Source organism: Saccoglossus kowalevskii, chromosome 7, assembly GCF_978046115.1.
Source record: "Saccoglossus kowalevskii chromosome 7, keSacKowa6.1, whole genome shotgun sequence".
Classification (NCBI taxonomy): Eukaryota; Metazoa; Hemichordata; class Enteropneusta; family Harrimaniidae; genus Saccoglossus; species Saccoglossus kowalevskii.
Genome location: NC_140647.1, coordinates 20,413,579 through 20,430,700, shown reverse-complemented (window position 1 = coordinate 20,430,700; position 17,122 = coordinate 20,413,579). Strand labels below are relative to the sequence as shown.

At 37.6% G+C, this 17,122-nt stretch overlaps 7 non-coding genes and 1 pseudogene across 7 annotated transcripts; 7 read left to right on the top strand and 1 right to left on the bottom strand.

Moving 5' to 3' along the window:
- The first annotated feature begins 76 nt into the window (after window positions 1-76).
- On the top strand, window positions 77-149 carry TRNAV-UAC (transfer RNA valine (anticodon UAC)). Its single transcript has one exon. It is a non-coding gene; the product is annotated as a tRNA-Val (tRNA).
- Window positions 150-1,202: 1,053 nt separating this feature from the next.
- TRNAV-UAC (transfer RNA valine (anticodon UAC)) lies at window positions 1,203-1,275 on the top strand. Its single transcript has one exon. It is a non-coding gene; the product is annotated as a tRNA-Val (tRNA).
- Window positions 1,276-1,397: 122 nt separating this feature from the next.
- Window positions 1,398-1,470, top strand: TRNAV-UAC (transfer RNA valine (anticodon UAC)). Its single transcript has one exon. It is a non-coding gene; the product is annotated as a tRNA-Val (tRNA).
- Window positions 1,471-1,787: 317 nt separating this feature from the next.
- On the top strand, window positions 1,788-1,860 carry TRNAV-UAC (transfer RNA valine (anticodon UAC)). Its single transcript has one exon. It is a non-coding gene; the product is annotated as a tRNA-Val (tRNA).
- A 317-nt stretch (window positions 1,861-2,177) lies between these two features.
- Window positions 2,178-2,250, top strand: TRNAV-UAC (transfer RNA valine (anticodon UAC)). The gene has a single exon. It is a non-coding gene; the product is annotated as a tRNA-Val (tRNA).
- A 122-nt stretch (window positions 2,251-2,372) lies between these two features.
- Window positions 2,373-2,445, top strand: TRNAV-UAC (transfer RNA valine (anticodon UAC)). Its single transcript has one exon. It is a non-coding gene; the product is annotated as a tRNA-Val (tRNA).
- A 1,492-nt stretch (window positions 2,446-3,937) lies between these two features.
- TRNAV-UAC (transfer RNA valine (anticodon UAC)) lies at window positions 3,938-4,010 on the top strand. The gene has a single exon. It is a non-coding gene; the product is annotated as a tRNA-Val (tRNA).
- A 7,967-nt stretch (window positions 4,011-11,977) lies between these two features.
- Window positions 11,978-12,947, bottom strand: LOC144363094 (protein FAM200A-like; annotated as a pseudogene).
- Window positions 12,948-17,122: the final 4,175 nt, after the last annotated feature.

Genomic DNA, 17,122 nt, shown 5'->3' with positions numbered 1-17,122 from the left:
GCAACTTTGACAATTCGTGTCTGCACAGTTTAGTTCAGGGTGTAGGGGTTATAACCACTGTTTTGTGATTCCAACTGGTTTCATGGTGTAGCGGTTATCACGTCTGCTTTACACGCAGAAGGCCCTGAGTTCGATCTTCAGTGAAACCAATTAATAATTTTTGATTTATTCTCGTAAAAATGTTCACAATTTCATGCCACTTTGCCAATTCGTGTCTGAACAGTTTAGTTCAGGGTGTAGGGGTTATAACCACTGTTTTGTAATTCCAACTGGTTTTATGGTGTAGCGGTTACCACGTCTGCTTTACACGCAGAAGGCCCTGACTTCGATCCTCTGTGAAAACAATTAACAATTTTTGATTTATTCTCGCTACAATTTTCTTCATTTTGTGCCACTTTGTCTATTCGTGTTTCCACTGCTTGGCTTATGGTGTAGCGGTTATCATGTCTGCTTTACACGCAGAAGGCCCTGAGTTTGATCCTCAGTGAAACCAATTATTATTTTTTTGATTTATTCTCGTAACAATTTTCGTCCTTTTGTGCCACTTTGTCTATTCGTGTCTACACTGTTTGGTTCATGGTTTAGAGGTTATAACCACTGTTTGGTAATTCCAACTGGTTTCATGGTGAAGCGGTTATCATGTCTGCTTTACACGCAGAAGGCCCTAAGTTTGATCCTCAGTAAAACCAACTAATAACTTTTTGATTTATTAACGTAACAATTTTCACAATTTTATGCAACTTTGACAATTCGTGTCTGCACAGTTTAGTTCAGGGTGTAGGGGTTATAACCACTGTTTAGTAATTCCAACTGGTTTCATGGTGTAGCGGTTATCACGTCTGCTTTACACGAAGAAGGCCCTGAGTTCGATACTCAGTGAAACTAATTAATGTTTTTTTATTTATTCTCTTAACAATTTTCGTCATGTTTTGCCACTTTGTCTATTCATGTCTATCCTGTTTAGTTCATGGTTTAGAGGTTATAACCACTGTTTGGTAATTCCAAGTGGTTTCATGGTGTAGCGGTTATCACGTCTGCTTTACACGAAGAAGGCCCTGAGTTCGATACTCAGTGAAACTAATTAATGTTTTTTTATTTATTCTCTTAACAATTTTCGTCATGTTTTGCCACTTTGTCTATTCATGTCTATCCTGTTTAGTTCATGGTTTAGAGGTTATAACCACTGTTTGGTAATTCCAAGTGGTTTCATGGTGTAGCGGTTATCACGTCTGCTTTACACGCAGAAGGCCCTGAGTTCGATCCTCAGTGAAACCAATTAATAATTTTTGATATATTCTCGTAACAATTTTCACAATTTTATGCAACTTTGCCAATTCGTGTCTGCACAATTTAGTTCAGGGTGTAGGGGTTATAACCACTGTTTGGTAATTCCAAGTGGTTTCATGGTGTAGCGGTTATCACGTCTGCTTTACACGCAGAAGGCCCTGAGTTCGATCCTCAGTGAAACCAATTAATAATTTTTGATATATTCTCGTAACAATTTTCACAATTTTATGCAACTTTGCCAATTCGTGTCTGCACAGTTTAGTTCAGGGTGTAGGGGTTACAACCACTTTTTGGTAATTCTAAGTGGTTTCATGGTGTAGCGGTTATCATGTCTGCTTTACACGCAGAAGGCCCTGACTTCGATCCTCAGTGAAACCAATTAATAATTTTTGATTTATTCTCGTAACAATTTTCGTCCTTTTGTGCCACTTTGTCTATTCGTGTCTACACTGTTTGGTTCATGGTTTAGCGGTTATAACCACTGTTTGGTAATTCCAACTGGTTTCATGGTGTAGCGGTTATCACGTCTGCTTTACACGCAGAAGGCCCTGGGTTCGATCCTCAGTGAAACCAATTATTGATTTTTGATTTATTCTTTTAACAATATTCGTCATTTTGTGCCACTTTGTCTATTCATGTCTACACTGTTCGGTTCATGATTTAGGGGTTATAACCACTGTTTTGTAATTCCTACTGGTTTCATGGTGTAGCGGTTATCACATCTGCTATACACGCAGAAGGCCCTGAGTTTAATCCTCAGCGAAACCAATTAATAATTTTTGATTTATTCTCGTAACAATTTTCCTCCTTTTGTGCCACTTTGTCTATTCGTGTCTACACTGTTTGGTTCATGGTTTAGCGGTTATAACCACTGTTTTGTAATTCCAACTGGTTTCATGGTGTAGCGGTTATCACGTCTGCTTTACACGCAGAAGGCCCTGAGTTCGATCCTCAGCGAAACCAATTAATAATTTTTGATTTATTCTCGTAACAATTTTCCTCCTTTTGTGCCACTTTGTCTATTCGTGTCTACACTGTTTGGTTCATGGTTTAGCGGTTATAACCACTGTTTTGTAATTCCAACTGGTTTCATGGTGTAGCGGTTATCACGTCTGCTTTACACGCAGAAGGCCCTGAGTTCGATCCTCAGCGAAACCAATTAATAATTTTTGATTTATTCTCGTAACAATTTTCCTCCTTTTGTGCCACTTTGTCTATTCGTGTCTACACTGTTTAGTTCAGGGTGTAGGGGTTACAACCACTTTTTGGTAATTCTAAGTGGTTTCATGGTGTAGCGGTTATCACGTCTGCTTTACACGCAGAAGGCCCTGACTTCGATCCTCAGTGAAACCAATTAATAATTTTTGATTTATTCTCGTAACAATTTTCACAATTTTATGCAACTTTGCCAATTCGTGTCTGCACAGTTTAGTTCAGGGTGTAGGGGTTACAACCACTTTTTGGTAATTCTGAGTGGTTTCATGGTGTAGCGGTTATCACGTCTGCTTTACACGCAGAAGGCCCTGACTTCGATCGTCAGTGAAACGAATTAATAATTTTTGATTTATTCTCGAAACAATGTTCGCCCTTCTGTGCCACTTTGTCTATTTGTGTCTACACTGTTTGGTTCATGGTTCATGGTTTAGCGGTTATAACCACTGTTTTGTAATTCCAACTGGTTTCATGGTGTAGCGGTTATCACGTCTGCTTTACACGCAAGGCCCTGACTTCGATTCTCAGTGAAACCAATTAATAATTTTTGATTTATTCTCGCAACAATTTGCAAAGTTTTATGCAACTTTGACAATTCGTGTCTGCACAGTTTAGTTCAGGTTGTAGGGGTTCTAACCACTGTTTTGTAATTCCAACTGGTTTCATGGCTTAGCGGTTATCACGTCTGCTTTACACGCAGAAGGCCCTGAGTTCGATTCTCAGTGCAACCAATTAATGATTTTTGATTTATTCTTTTAACAATATTCGTCATTTTGTGCCACTTTGTCTATTCATGTCTACACAGTTTAGTTCAGGGTGTAGGGGTTATAAGCACTGTTTTGTAATTTCACTGGTTTCATGGTGTAGCGGTTATCACGTCTGCTTTACACGCAGAAGGCCCTGACTTCGATCCTCAGTGAAACCAATTAATAACTTTTTGATTTATTATCGTAACGATTTTCACAATTTTATGCAACTTTGCCAATTCGTGTCTGCACAGTGTAGTTCAGGGTGTAGGGGTTATAACCACTGTTCAGTAATCCTAACTGGTTTCATGGTGTAGCGATTATCATGTCTCCTTTACACGAAGAAGGCCCCGAGTTCGATCCCCAGTAAAACCCATTAATGATTTTTGATTTATTCTTTTAACAATTTTCATCATTTCGTGCCACTTTGTCTATTCATGTCTACACTGTATGGTTCATGATTTAGGAGTTATAACCACTGTTTTGTAATTCCTACTGGTTTCATGGTGTAGCGGTTATCACATCTGCTATACACGCAGAAGGCCCCGAGTTTAATCCTCAGCGAAACCAGTTAATAATTTTTGATTTATTTTCGTAACAATTTGCAAAATTTTATGCAACTTTGACAATTCGTGTCTGCACAGTTTAGTTCAGGGTGTAGGGGTTATAACCACTGTTTTGTGATTCCAACTGGTTTCATGGTGTAGCGGTTATCACGTCTGCTTTACACGCAGAAGGCCCTGAGTTCGATCTTCAGTGAAACCAATTAATAATTTTTGATTTATTCTCGTAAAAATGTTCACAATTTCATGCCACTTTGCCAATTCGTGTCTGAACAGTTTAGTTCAGGGTGTAGGGGTTATAACCACTGTTTTGTAATTCCAACTGGTTTTATGGTGTAGCGGTTACCACGTCTGCTTTACACGCAGAAGGCCCTGACTTCGATCCTCTGTGAAAACAATTAACAATTTTTGATTTATTCTCGCTACAATTTTCTTCATTTTGTGCCACTTTGTCTATTCGTGTTTCCACTGCTTGGCTTATGGTGTAGCGGTTATCATGTCTGCTTTACACGCAGAAGGCCCTGAGTTTGATCCTCAGTGAAACCAATTATTATTTTTTTGATTTATTCTCGTAACAATTTTCGTCATTTTGTGCCTTTTTGTCTATTCATGTCTACACTGTTTGGCTCATAGTTTAGGGGTTATAACCACAGTTTTATGTTCAACTAGTTTCATGGTTTACACGCAGAAGGCCTCGAGTTCGATCCGCAGTGAAACTAATTAGTAATATCCGATTTATTTTTTTAACAATTTCATAATATTATGCCACTTTGCCAATTCGTGTATAAACAGTCTAGTTCATGGTGTAGGGGTAATAACCACTGCTTGGTAATTTCAACTGGTTTCACGGTGTAGCGGTTATCACGTCTGCTTTACACACAGAAGGCCCTGAGTTTGATCCTCAGTGAAACCAATTATTATTTTTTTGATTTATTCTCGTAACAGTTTTCGTCATTTTGTGCCACTTTATCTATTCGTGTCTACACTGTTTGGCTCATGATTTAGGTATTATAACCACTGTTTTTTCATTCCAACTGGTTTCATGGTGTATCGGTTATCACGTCTGCTTTACACGCAGAAGGCCCTGAGTTCGATCCTCAGTGAAATCAATTAATAATTTTTGATTCATTCCCATAACTATTTTTATATTTGTATGATCCTTTGCCAATTCGTGTCTACATAGTTTAGTTCAGAGTGTAGGGGTTATAACCATTGTTTTGTAATTCCAACTGGTTTCATTGTGTAGCGGTTATCACTTAGTCGTACCCTGTTATCTGCAACAAAAAAGACAATTTCGGCGTGCTGTGGGTGGAAGTCAGAAGATTCGTGAAAAACAGATTGTCCAGCGCTGTGAAGGTCGGAAACTGTGAGTGTTACTAGGTTGGTTACGGGACAATTTATATTATTGTTGGCTGTTTGTGCATTAATTTGGAAGCCATTAATTGAAAGTATATTATTTCATTGTGTTGTTTGTAATCTATCATGTTTTATTGCTCCTCATTCCCGTATATTTCAGTCCTTTATATGCTGAAATAATTTTCGCACACGAGTGGTAAGAATCTGGCAAATGGATAAATAAGGTTTATAGAAAATCCCTACGTAGTGCAGATAAAATTGTGTTTTGTGTGGCTGCGACCATACTGTTTCTATTTGGCCGTGTACTTTGGTGACTTGCGAGTCACATGTCAGACTGCTTGGCCCTTCCACACGTGACATTTTGGTAGCAGCGGTGGGATAGCAGACCGTGGTTTGCTATCAGATAATTTTGTTATTGCAATTGGCTTTATACAAAGTTCTAAATTATTCAGCAACGACTGTACGGGTAGGTGTGGTAGCAATATACCTTTACTGATGGTAACAATTGGTAGGTAGGTACTGTTTTTGTTATTGTGTTATAATTGTTTAACATGAATTTAGATGAGGTAGCAAATGCCATATCCCAGGTCTAGAAGGGGAAGAATGAACTAAATCCTGGCCGAAGTTAAAGAAAGACAAATAAGTGATAAAGACGAAAGAGCTGCTAAACAGGTTAAAAATAGAAGAAAGAGAAAAGGAGAGAGCTTTTGAAATTGAAAAAAAATCAAATTGCGTCGACAATGTGAGCGATATAGTGGGACTTGTAATGTTGGCAAACCCCCCTAAGTTAATAAGGTTCGAGATATTTGCGAAAAGTTTGAATTGGCCGGAAGACCAATGAGCTGTAAATTTGGGGGCTTTGTTAACTGGGAATGCTTCGATGGTGTATACTAGTATGGATGGGCAGGATGTGACTGAGTGTGTCATAGTGAAAGTGGCATTACTACGTCGGTATGATCTCACAAATGAAGGGTTTAGGAAAAAGTTTCGATCTTCTAGACTTGGTAACTTGGAGTTCTATTAACAGTTTGTGGCTAGGTTACGCAATATTCCGGAGCGATGGATTGATCTATCCAATATTAATAAGTCTTTAGAAGGTTTGTCTGATTTGATTTTACGAGAACAGCTCATTAATATTGGCATTGTACCTCCATGAGCGAACTCCTGCTAATTACCAGGAGATGGCTGAATTGGCCGATAAATATAGAGAGGCTCGTAAACTCACGGGGGCAAGAATGCATCTTATCAGAAAAAACAGAAACCACAAATTTAGCGGGGGAATTATGCAAATCAGGATAAACCTCCAGGGTCTCGTATATGCTAAACTTGTTATCACGTGGGCCACATTGCTCCAGAATGTCAACAATGGAGCTTTGATCGTAGGTCAGGTGAAACTAACACAAATCAGCAGTATGCATTAGCAGTGATAAACGCCATAGTGCATAGTATAATATTCATAGTAGTCATAATGAACACGGTATTGTGAAACAAACCAGTGTACCTGTATGATAACAAGCGATAGCGCTCATCAATGTTTGGAGGGAAAATCTAGTGTTATATTAAAATGTAGGCATGAGTAGTGTCGGCAGTGACCAGGTGTCTGTTGGAGATTTACCAGTTGTGAAATGTGCAGTCGGTAGTCATAAAGTTACCGTATTGAGAGACACAGGTTGTAGTGGCGTGGTTGTACGTCATAGCTTAGTTAATCCTGATCAGTTTACAGGTGAAGAGAAATTGTTTTTGTTAATTGATGGGACGTGTCGTAGAGGTCCTGTAGCTAGAATTTAGGTCGATACTCCATATTTCAGGGGTGAGGTGGAGGCTTTAGGTGTGCAGAAGCCTGTGTTTGATTTATTCATTGGTAATATTAAGGGTTTTAAAGGGTCAAACGAACCTGAAACTGATTGGCAGGTAGAGCATAGCGAGATCTCAGTATTTAACATTAGTGATGAGACTAGTAGTACATGATTCTGATGATAGGAGGGAATCTAAAAGTTGTGGAGTTAATATTAATAATGGTAATGTAGATGTTACTGGAGAGCTTGTCATTGATGTTGATGAAGCTAGTAGTAGGATGATTAGTAATACTGAGGTGTATAATTTTAGGAGTAAAGACAGTGAATTTGATACCAAGGTTGACGAGTCTGTCAGTAAGGAGAGTGTTATAGATATGACAGGAGACTTAAATAATAGTATTGATATAGTGCAAGAAGGACAGACCCGGGCTCAGATTGAAGCAGACGCTAGGTCTATGCCACCATTGGCGGTGCCATTAGTGGGTGGTGATGGTACAGGTAGTAATGAGATTCCTGTTGATGCTGATGTTTTTAGGCAAGCCCAACTAGATGATCCTACATTATGTTCGGTGAGGAAGAAAGCAGCTTCTAATAAAGAAAAGATGTTTGGTAGAAACAAATTACTTTATCGTACCTTTCAATCCCCTAGAGTTGAGCAAGGCAGGATATCTGTCCAGTTGGTTATGCCAACTAAATTAGATTACAAGTTATGCGATTAGGCCATGACTCCACCCTAGCGGGCCACTTGGATATTAAGAAGACTACAGATATAATGATATCGTTTTATTGGCCTGGTATAATTGCAAGTACTATTAAAATATACTTCCAGTCTCCGAAAGGGAAGGTGAGCAAAGAAAGAAATACAATAGATCAGGTGGGACTTATTGAACAAGTTACTGATAGGGGTCATCGCTATATACTTACTCTCGTTGATTATGCTACCTGATATCCGGAACCGATTGCCCTAAAACAATTCACTACTAAGGTTGTAGTAGAGGCCTTTGTTGAGATGTATAGTAGGTTGGGGATACCAGACAGAACAGGTATTGTCAGATTTAGGTACGCAGTTAGTATCAGAGACACTGAAGGAAGTTCATAGGCTGTTATCTGTTAAACATCTTACTACTACTCCTTACCATACGTGCTGTAATGGTTTAGTTGACAAATTTAATGGTACTCTTAGGTCTATTCTGTGTAAAATGTGTATTGAGCAAAGTGTATTGTTATTTGCATACCGTGAAGCCTCACAGGCTAGTTTGTGCTTTTCTCCATTTGAATTGTTTAATGGGCGTACTGCGCATGGTTCCCTGTTTATACTGAAAGAATTTTGGACGGGTGAAACCCTGGAGTCAGATATTAAGTTTACATATGAATATGTTTTAAACTTAAAGGAAAGATTAGGACAAACTTGCAGATTAGCCAGAGCCGAGCTGGACAAATTACAAGCTAAATACAAGGTAAATTATTATAAACGTGCTAAAGCTAGAAAGCCGAGTGTTGGGGATTTGGGGATCAAGAGCTTTTATTACCCAACCCAACATAATGAGCTGTAAATTTCAATGGTAGGGTCCATTTTTCATTCGAGAGAAAGTGCGGATAATGGACTGCAGAGTAGAAGTTAAAGGAAAGTTGAAATTATATCATGCAAATTTATTAAAACTGTACCGGTCACGTGACATTAAAGATGAAAATGGGTCACGGGAAGGTCCAATATATTGCATTGCTTTGCAACAGCTATAATTGATAATCAGGAGATAAATACATCCTATCCCGGGACTGAAATAGTAGAGACCCCTTCTATTGAGAGTTCTGAATCAATAGAAGACGTACATATTAACGAGCAACTCGATGTTCATCAGAACTCTGTTAAACTTTTGTTAAGGGAATTTTCAGATATTTTAAGTGATGGCAAATGTATAGTGGGTGTTCATGATATTAAGTTAATTTCTTATATTCCGGTGCGTATTAGGCCATACTTCGTAAATTATGCTATTCGGGATACCATAAATAAGGGATTTCAGAAAATGATAGATTTAGATGTAATTGAACCATCTGATTCCTCCTATGCTTCCCCTGTGGTTCTAATTAAAAAAAGAATGACAATACTATTCACTTCTGTGTTATCGTAAAAATAACCAGATAACAAACTTCGATGCAGAACCTATGCCTAATCCAGATGAGTTGTTTGGTTAAATATATACCATCTGGCAAACATACAAACTGGATTTGACAAATGGATTTTGGCAGATTCCACTCACAAACTTCGAAAGCGTTATACCAGTTTAGGTATTTGTCATTTGGCTTAGTTAATTCGCCGGCGACCTTTAGTCGCATTATGCGAAAAGTACTTTGATCGATGATATATTAATATACACGAAATCTAGTGAAACGCATCTACCTGCATTTAAAACAGCATTTATGCATTTGAATAGGGCTGGGCTTACGGCCAAGCCCAGTAAATGTTTATTGGATACCATACATTGGATCTTCTGGGACACCAAATTGGGACTGGTTTGTTACAAATGACCCAAGGGAAAGTCCAAGCTCTACTTGAAGCTTAGCGACCATGTACAGTCAAACAAGTTAGATCGTTGTTGGGATTAGCTAACTATTATGGTAGTTATGTGCCTAACTTTGCCACTATTGTTGCACCTCTGACTAACCTGACAAGAAAAGGTTAACCTAGACAAGTAATATGTGGTGATCCACAAGAAAACACTTTCACTGAATTGGAATGTATATTGAGCAAGCAACCAGTTTGAAGACAGCCCAATTTTAGTACAATGGGGCTGTACTTTTACAATAGCAGGATGGCTATTATTCCCCATTAGCTTATGCACGTAGGAAATTGTAAGTACGTGAAAAGTCGTATGCAGTGATAGAAAAAGAGTGTTTGGCTGTAATATGGGCAGTTACAAAAGTATTTGTATTTTACAGAATTTGTTCTGCAAACAGACCACCAACCTTTAGTATATTTACAGAAAGCAAAATTAACAAATGGTCGTCTTATAAGATGGGTATATAAGTGAAGTGAAGCAATCAATGGTAGTTACAATATTGGTGCAGATTATTTAAGTAGGATAGGTTGGGGATCGTTTGTGATTGCCAATTCTAATTCTAATGTATGTAAGTCAGTTGTTACCATAGTGTCACTAAAGAGTAACCTGTGATCCTCCAGGGGGGGAGTTTTGTCAGAGGTCAATCTTTAGTTGTCTTTCTTATTAATATTTATATAGTGGTACACAGTGCAGTCATGTATATATGCATAACAATGGTGGTGCTGTCACAGTGCAGAAGGGTGGGCCACCCCCGTATTAAAATGGATGCGACGTTATCCAAAGTGTGGCTGGTGGCTAACCATGATTGGCTGAATTTAATTATGTGATTATGTACACTGGGTGTATGAAGGTTATAAAGGCAGTGCCATGTGCTCCCCTTTTCCCGTTCCATTTTGGTTTGCACAAGTGAGGCAGGGTAACTTTATACAAATTAAGTAAATGCTCACAGGAGCTACAATTCTTGATGCAGTTAGCATTAGCAGTCTAATTTTCTAGCAAATACATCTGCAGCTCTTGTAAGTTGAAGTGCAAAATATCATTTCCATCTATGCTGATGAACAGTAACTGCTTCAAAGTTTTTTTTCGGAAAGCCTATTTCGTAGTGTGGTATTAATTCTTGACACAGCTGAAAAAATCTCTCACAGTCTGTTGAATAAAACACAACAGTTTAAATAAGAAAACCAGCTTGCGGTGATAATCATATTACTTCAGTAAGATTATATGATCAAATTTATGCTTACCAGCAGTGGATAATGGTAGAGTGATGGCAATACATGCCAACTTGAATAAGTTTGGTGTCAAGTCTTTGTATTTGCTTATTATAGTCATCAGCATTGACTGGTAACTGAGTTCTCTATAAGTGGTTGATATGAAAATTTTCATGAACTCCCATTCAGTATTCACTTGTCCCTCCTCCAAGCCATAGTGAGCAGCAGATACCTACAATATATAAGAAGAACATTGTATTACATGTTCACAGGCTTCAGATGAGTAACACAAATGTTTAAAATCTAGAAAAGCAAAATTACCTCAAGTTTGTCTCTGTTGGAAGCATTCTATGTAATGCCATCTTCAGTTTCAACACCACTGGGTTCAAATACATTGAATGCTGATAGCACTTCAGTATTTGGAAATCTCTCTTCCAGGTTTTTGCAGACATTATCTATGTATTTATTGTACACCTAGGAGATAAGATAAAGAACAAGATCTTATAATATAAAATTTAAAAATGCTGACTGTGATGACAATGTTTGTTTGATAATGAAGTTGGACTAATAAAGTTCACTACCTGAGCTCTGAAATCTTCTGCACCATTATTTGAAATATTTAGGTTATCCAACCAATCATATGCTGTCTCACAGCAATAATAGTGCTGCTTAACACAGTGTCCAGCAAAGAAAAGAAAGATCAACATGTTTTTTTCTGAAGAAATGAGAAATTACTAAACACCAACATATTGCAAATGTGTTATTCCTTAAGATATTGCAACATCCTTGTATTATCAAAGCAGCATATATTTTCCTTGAATATTAGTGACAGTCTTGTCAAGTGTGGCAAAATATCACACAGCATGTGGATGTTCGAGATGAACTTGTAATTTTTCACGAATGTCAGCAACCCTGCAGCAGTTGCATCATGTCTTTCAGACGCTTCTCTCTCTAAACGGAGGATGACTGAAGGATATTACCTTCTAATTGCTCCCACTGCTCTGCTCTGCCACTTCACTGACTCCTTTAATCGAGGCTCTGGGTCACCAAGAATTTTCTGTGAAAAATAATAGTGACTGGTGCATTGCTTGACACTTGGCTTGTATGTGTTGAATAAAAAAAAAATTACAAGAAAAAATTAGAAACGTACCTGAATTTCAGTTAAGCCTGCCATTCTGACACAAGAATTTGGATAGTAACAATATAGTTGCTGAAGTGTGCAACTAAACCTCTCCATGTAAAGTATGTCTTTCATTGCTTGTGCTGCAGCCAAATCGATCAGCTAATGCAATGGATGTTTATCATTTTTTTCATTTCGTTCGCGTAACCTTGTACCAACCTGAAAATAACTGATAAAATTTAGTCACTACAGGTAATTAAAATTCACTATGTGTGGGTGAATTTAGAAAAACAGAAAATGCTGGAATAATCTAAACTCACCCCAGATCTCTTTCCCACCATTACTGCTGCACCATCAGAACCCAAAGCTGAACACTGATTGTAGTTTAGATTGTGACTAGCAAACATCTTGTCTGTGCTTCTAACAATGGTCTCTGCTTTTCCACCCAGTAAGTAAACTATCTATATTTATAAATCATATTTTGACCTGTTAGGCAAAACAAATATGAGAATTTCGGTTTAAATAATTTGCACAGTAAGATGAATTTAACTTGTATGTACATAGTTTGAACATTATTACCTCACATTGATGTCCAGTGACCTTTACATAACGGCAATAAGTGATTAATTGTTTCAGTATTGCAATATCAGTGGTTTCATCCATGAGAATGCTGAATACTGGACTGTTCTTTATATCTTCAAAATTTTCATCACTTATAACAGAGGAAATTGCATCTAAAAACGTTCAGACGTATAATGTGTATTTCCACCCTGATGGAAAAAATACAAACACCGTCATAGTAATGTTAAGGACATCTAAACAAGAAGGTGAACTAAAACAATCTGTACATGAAATAAAATTATCAATGGAAATTGCACATGTTTGATGGAGAAAAATTATTCAGCTGACACTGCAGCCAATATTATTAAATTATAAATAAATTTAAAAAAATAATCTTACCTGATCCAAATGGTCTAAATATGAGCAACCCCTTCCTTTGACAAATGCTAGAAGTGACTTGTAGTTTGTTGTGTGAGCAACTTCAGTCTTTGTCAGCCAGTAGACGCACTTAAGGGCTTTTTTCAATGCCATTCTCTGCATACTTTGCTGTGTGGTGAATATAACATCTACTGGTGTGTTTTCAAGGGAATCAGTCCAAGCGCTGTCTTGTGCATGTCTGACTTATGGTGTTTGTCAAGACTAGCTTTCCTCAATGTAGTGCATGGTAAAGAAACTCCGGGACGCCCTAAAGTGCGTTCCTGAGTTCTTGCCCATATTTGCCTAAATAAATAAAATAAATAAATAAATAAATAAAATTAAATACCGGTATACAATTGTATTTACGTATACTGAACAGCATGTGTGCGATTATTGAGATCTAGAAGCTTGCAAGTATTATTATAACTGGTTTGTTTTCGCATGCCTGACAAAATATACTAGAAATTAAATTCATTTTCTACTTAATTATTGTGAGGAACTTAATCACAAATTAGGTTTTATATTGGATTTTCAATTATGCAAATGTCTGCATGTTTATGGAATAGACAAACATGATTTGATAACTACTTCTCGTTATATTACATTTTCAGTTATGCATGCATGTTTTTTGTTTAAAAACATCTTTCATTTCATGATAAATCAATAAAACTGCATCTCAGAAATACGCCACATGTTAACAATACCACGCCGCCATGTTGGATAAAATCAACGTAATTCAATCGTGCGTTCTCTGATTCTTATCAACATGATTACAATTTAACTAAAATTAACATCAGCGTTAAGTACAAATGGAATAAACACAAGAATAATGCTAATTTGAGACTCTTGATAAGATCGATGCAATATTAGACCGATATCGTGATCACGGTCAGCGAGCGACACTGCCCCATTTCTGCCACATCGCACGCTGTACGCAGTGATAGAAAACGTGCTGATGACGACACTGTCAGCAGTTTCTTCAATCCATTGATACATTTGAGACCATTTTGTGTCAACACCTGTTTTCCTTCTTTTTTTTTTGGATTTTTAGAAGAAAGTGAGGCATCGCATTCTTTTCGTCTGCCTACAGTTACAGATGAGCGATCACTGCAGTCAGTAGATACGAGGGTCGGCGACGGCGGTACTGCGCGTGATTGAAACCAGCTGGAAATAGACATGAGACATGGTGTTTCTTCTTGAAAAGATACGCGTTCACTAAAATTCACATTGAAGATTGGCCGTCTAAATGCACACGCACGATGTCAGGAAATTTACTATAAACTTCTAATTGGCTGGGATCTTAAATGATTCACGCCAGGACTGGATTTGTAATAGATCTCTTTGCACCTCATGGTAGGCGTCAAGTTGTTGGTGATCATCAAATGTTAGCGCTCACACCCTGCACGCGTCCGTTGTCAAGTTCCATTGTTTTATTTCAGTCATACTCATTCACGTATACTAGACATCCGCTAGACCATGACAGTCACTTGCTAGACGTGTTAATCTTAACGGCAGTGATGATAATCACGACGCATATGTCTCAAAATGTGCATTGTTTATTTTGGGGGTTTCAAGCGTCACGGCCATCTGGCAAGGATCACGTCCATCTGTCAAGGACCACGGCTCATTGTTCAAGCGTCACGGCAGCGTGATTCTTAAAAGGCCTGGGGAGAGCACTGACTTTAATATTTCAATGTGCTATTTATTATTTTGATTCGATGGTTTCGTTGTGCCGGGTCTTCCTGAGTCTTGGTAAGCTCTGCCGTTGATATTTACATAGTACTGGGCTGGCAAGCTCACAGGGTGTGTTTGGCACAACTTGCCATCTCATCAATGTGTATATATATGATTATGAACATTGATAACCCACTTGGTTGAATATATGGGTACCCTGCATAAAGCAATGGCAATCCCTGCTAAGAGTCACTTATTGGTATGATTGATTTGGTCAATCCTAGTAAAAGAACGTTGTGTGATTTCAGAGTGTAAACATCAGATCACTCACGGTATTTTATTACGACCAGGTCACGTGAGACGTACTTTGCATTGTGGGATACTTCGTACCAACGCTGAATGTGACAATCAAAATGCAACTGCAAAAAGTTGCAAAACACCCCCTAAGCAAAATAAGCAGATTAATACACCAAACTGCAATGCACTCAAGCAACAAAGTGAAAATACACCACGAATCACTGAAACATCACACTGCAGGAACAAAATTGTTCCAAAACCAAACATTGAACATTATCTTTTGGAATGAAAGAAGTATGACAAAGAAAAATCAGATACCCCATCTACCAAATAACTATACTGGTTACCATGGTTAAACTGGCCTCCATAAATATAAACGGTTTACGACAGTTAGATAAACTAGATAATACTCCTCATTGACACATTATTACAACACAAGGAACTTTTTGGAACAACACAACTATACCGAAAGTAGATTGATGGCTATGTAATTGTTGACAATTGTGCTGACCAGTGTAGCCGTAGTATAAGGGCGGGGGGACGGCCACACTGATTTTGAAATCAGCTGGCATTACCGTCAGGGAAAATACTCCAGACAGTTATTGATGTAGATGATAAACTTGTGAACATAATTAATGTTCATAGCTCTAATAACAACATTGCGCATTGCCACTTTTTTGAATATCTGACAAATTTCTTTGAAAGAGATGTTACTAATATTGTCATTGGTGATTTTAATCGCATCTTAGACCCCAGTCATGAAAAGACCTACCGTATTCATTTATCAACTGACAAATCTAGAGAGCGATTACCTAACTTAATGACAAGTAATGAGATGATTGACATTTGGAGAGTATATCATACCAGAAGCCAAGAATTCACCTGGCGACGCACAGTTGATACAAAACTGTTACGAAGCTATATTGATAAATGCATAATTATACAAGCCCACTTTTGTAATTACAGTCATATTCCCCCATTTCCATTTAGCGATCACGACACAATTATTTACAAATTTGATTTTTCGGAGGTTTCAGTAGGGTCTGGTGTTTGGGTGTACAATAACCAACTCTTAAATGATGAAGTCTATGTAAATCAAATTAAAAACCTAATGATATCTTCCCGCAAAGAAACTAATTATACAGAAAGGATTATTGCATGGTGGGAAAATCTAAAAAAATAATATAAAACATTTTCTCCATACTGCTAAGTTAAAAAAATGAAAAAGAATTCGGAAAATAAAATTTGAATACTGTAAAGCCTTAACATATACTGACTACGACCTCATCAAGCTTGGTAATATATAGATTGGTAATATTATTAAAATAGAAACTGAAGGCGCTGCAATTCGTAGTAAAACCCAATATTTCGAAGAAGGAGAAAAATATACTGAATACTTTTTGACAATAAGGTAATTAACTCACTGATTAACGACGTCGACCAGGGCCAAACTATCGACAAATCTGAATATATCTTAGAGCACATACTTCAGTTTTATTCCAAAGAAAACTCATCAGAACTGACCAACCTAGAAAATTATATCAATGCACAGTTGAGTAAAGAAGATCAGCAGAAAGAAAACAGATCAACTCCTTAAAAATAAAAAGTTTTATTTGAAATGATTAATGACAAATCCCATTGTCTTTATGAATTGACTATTTAATGGTATAAATGTTTTTGAGAAGATTTATCTGATGATTTACTAAAAGTAATCAATGTATTCGATACAGGTAAACTACCTCACACATTTCGTGAAAGGTTTATTACACTCGTCCAATTTATTACACACGATTAATTTTCCAACTGGCGCCCTATATCACTCCTTAATACAGACTATAAAATAATTGCAAAACTTCTCGCCTCACTCCTGCGCAGTGTCATCGGTACTATTATCAGAGAGGACCAGTCTTGCTCCGTTGGATAACAATCCTCTATAATAATATATTTAGTAGAGTCAAATGTAATTGGTTTTTGACTGAACCATTCTCTGTCATCCGTTGGGTTACACAGGAATGTCCGTTACCGGCGATGCTTTATGTCATTTCTGTCAAAACTTAAACACCGCCATCAAATCTAATCCTCTGATTAAAGATGGCCGCCGCGCCTGGAGTAGGACCTATTGTTACAATAGCAAACACTGTCAATCTGATTGGGAATAACTATACCGCCCTGGATCATCTATCGCATAAGCAGCATCAAAGGGATCAGTGATTGGATGCATGAACATAAATAGAATCTGGCAATTGTCTATGAAATCGCCTGAATATACTGAGTTGCTGGAACAAAGTATTACAATCAGAGATAGCGAGGTTGAGGTACGTGGTATT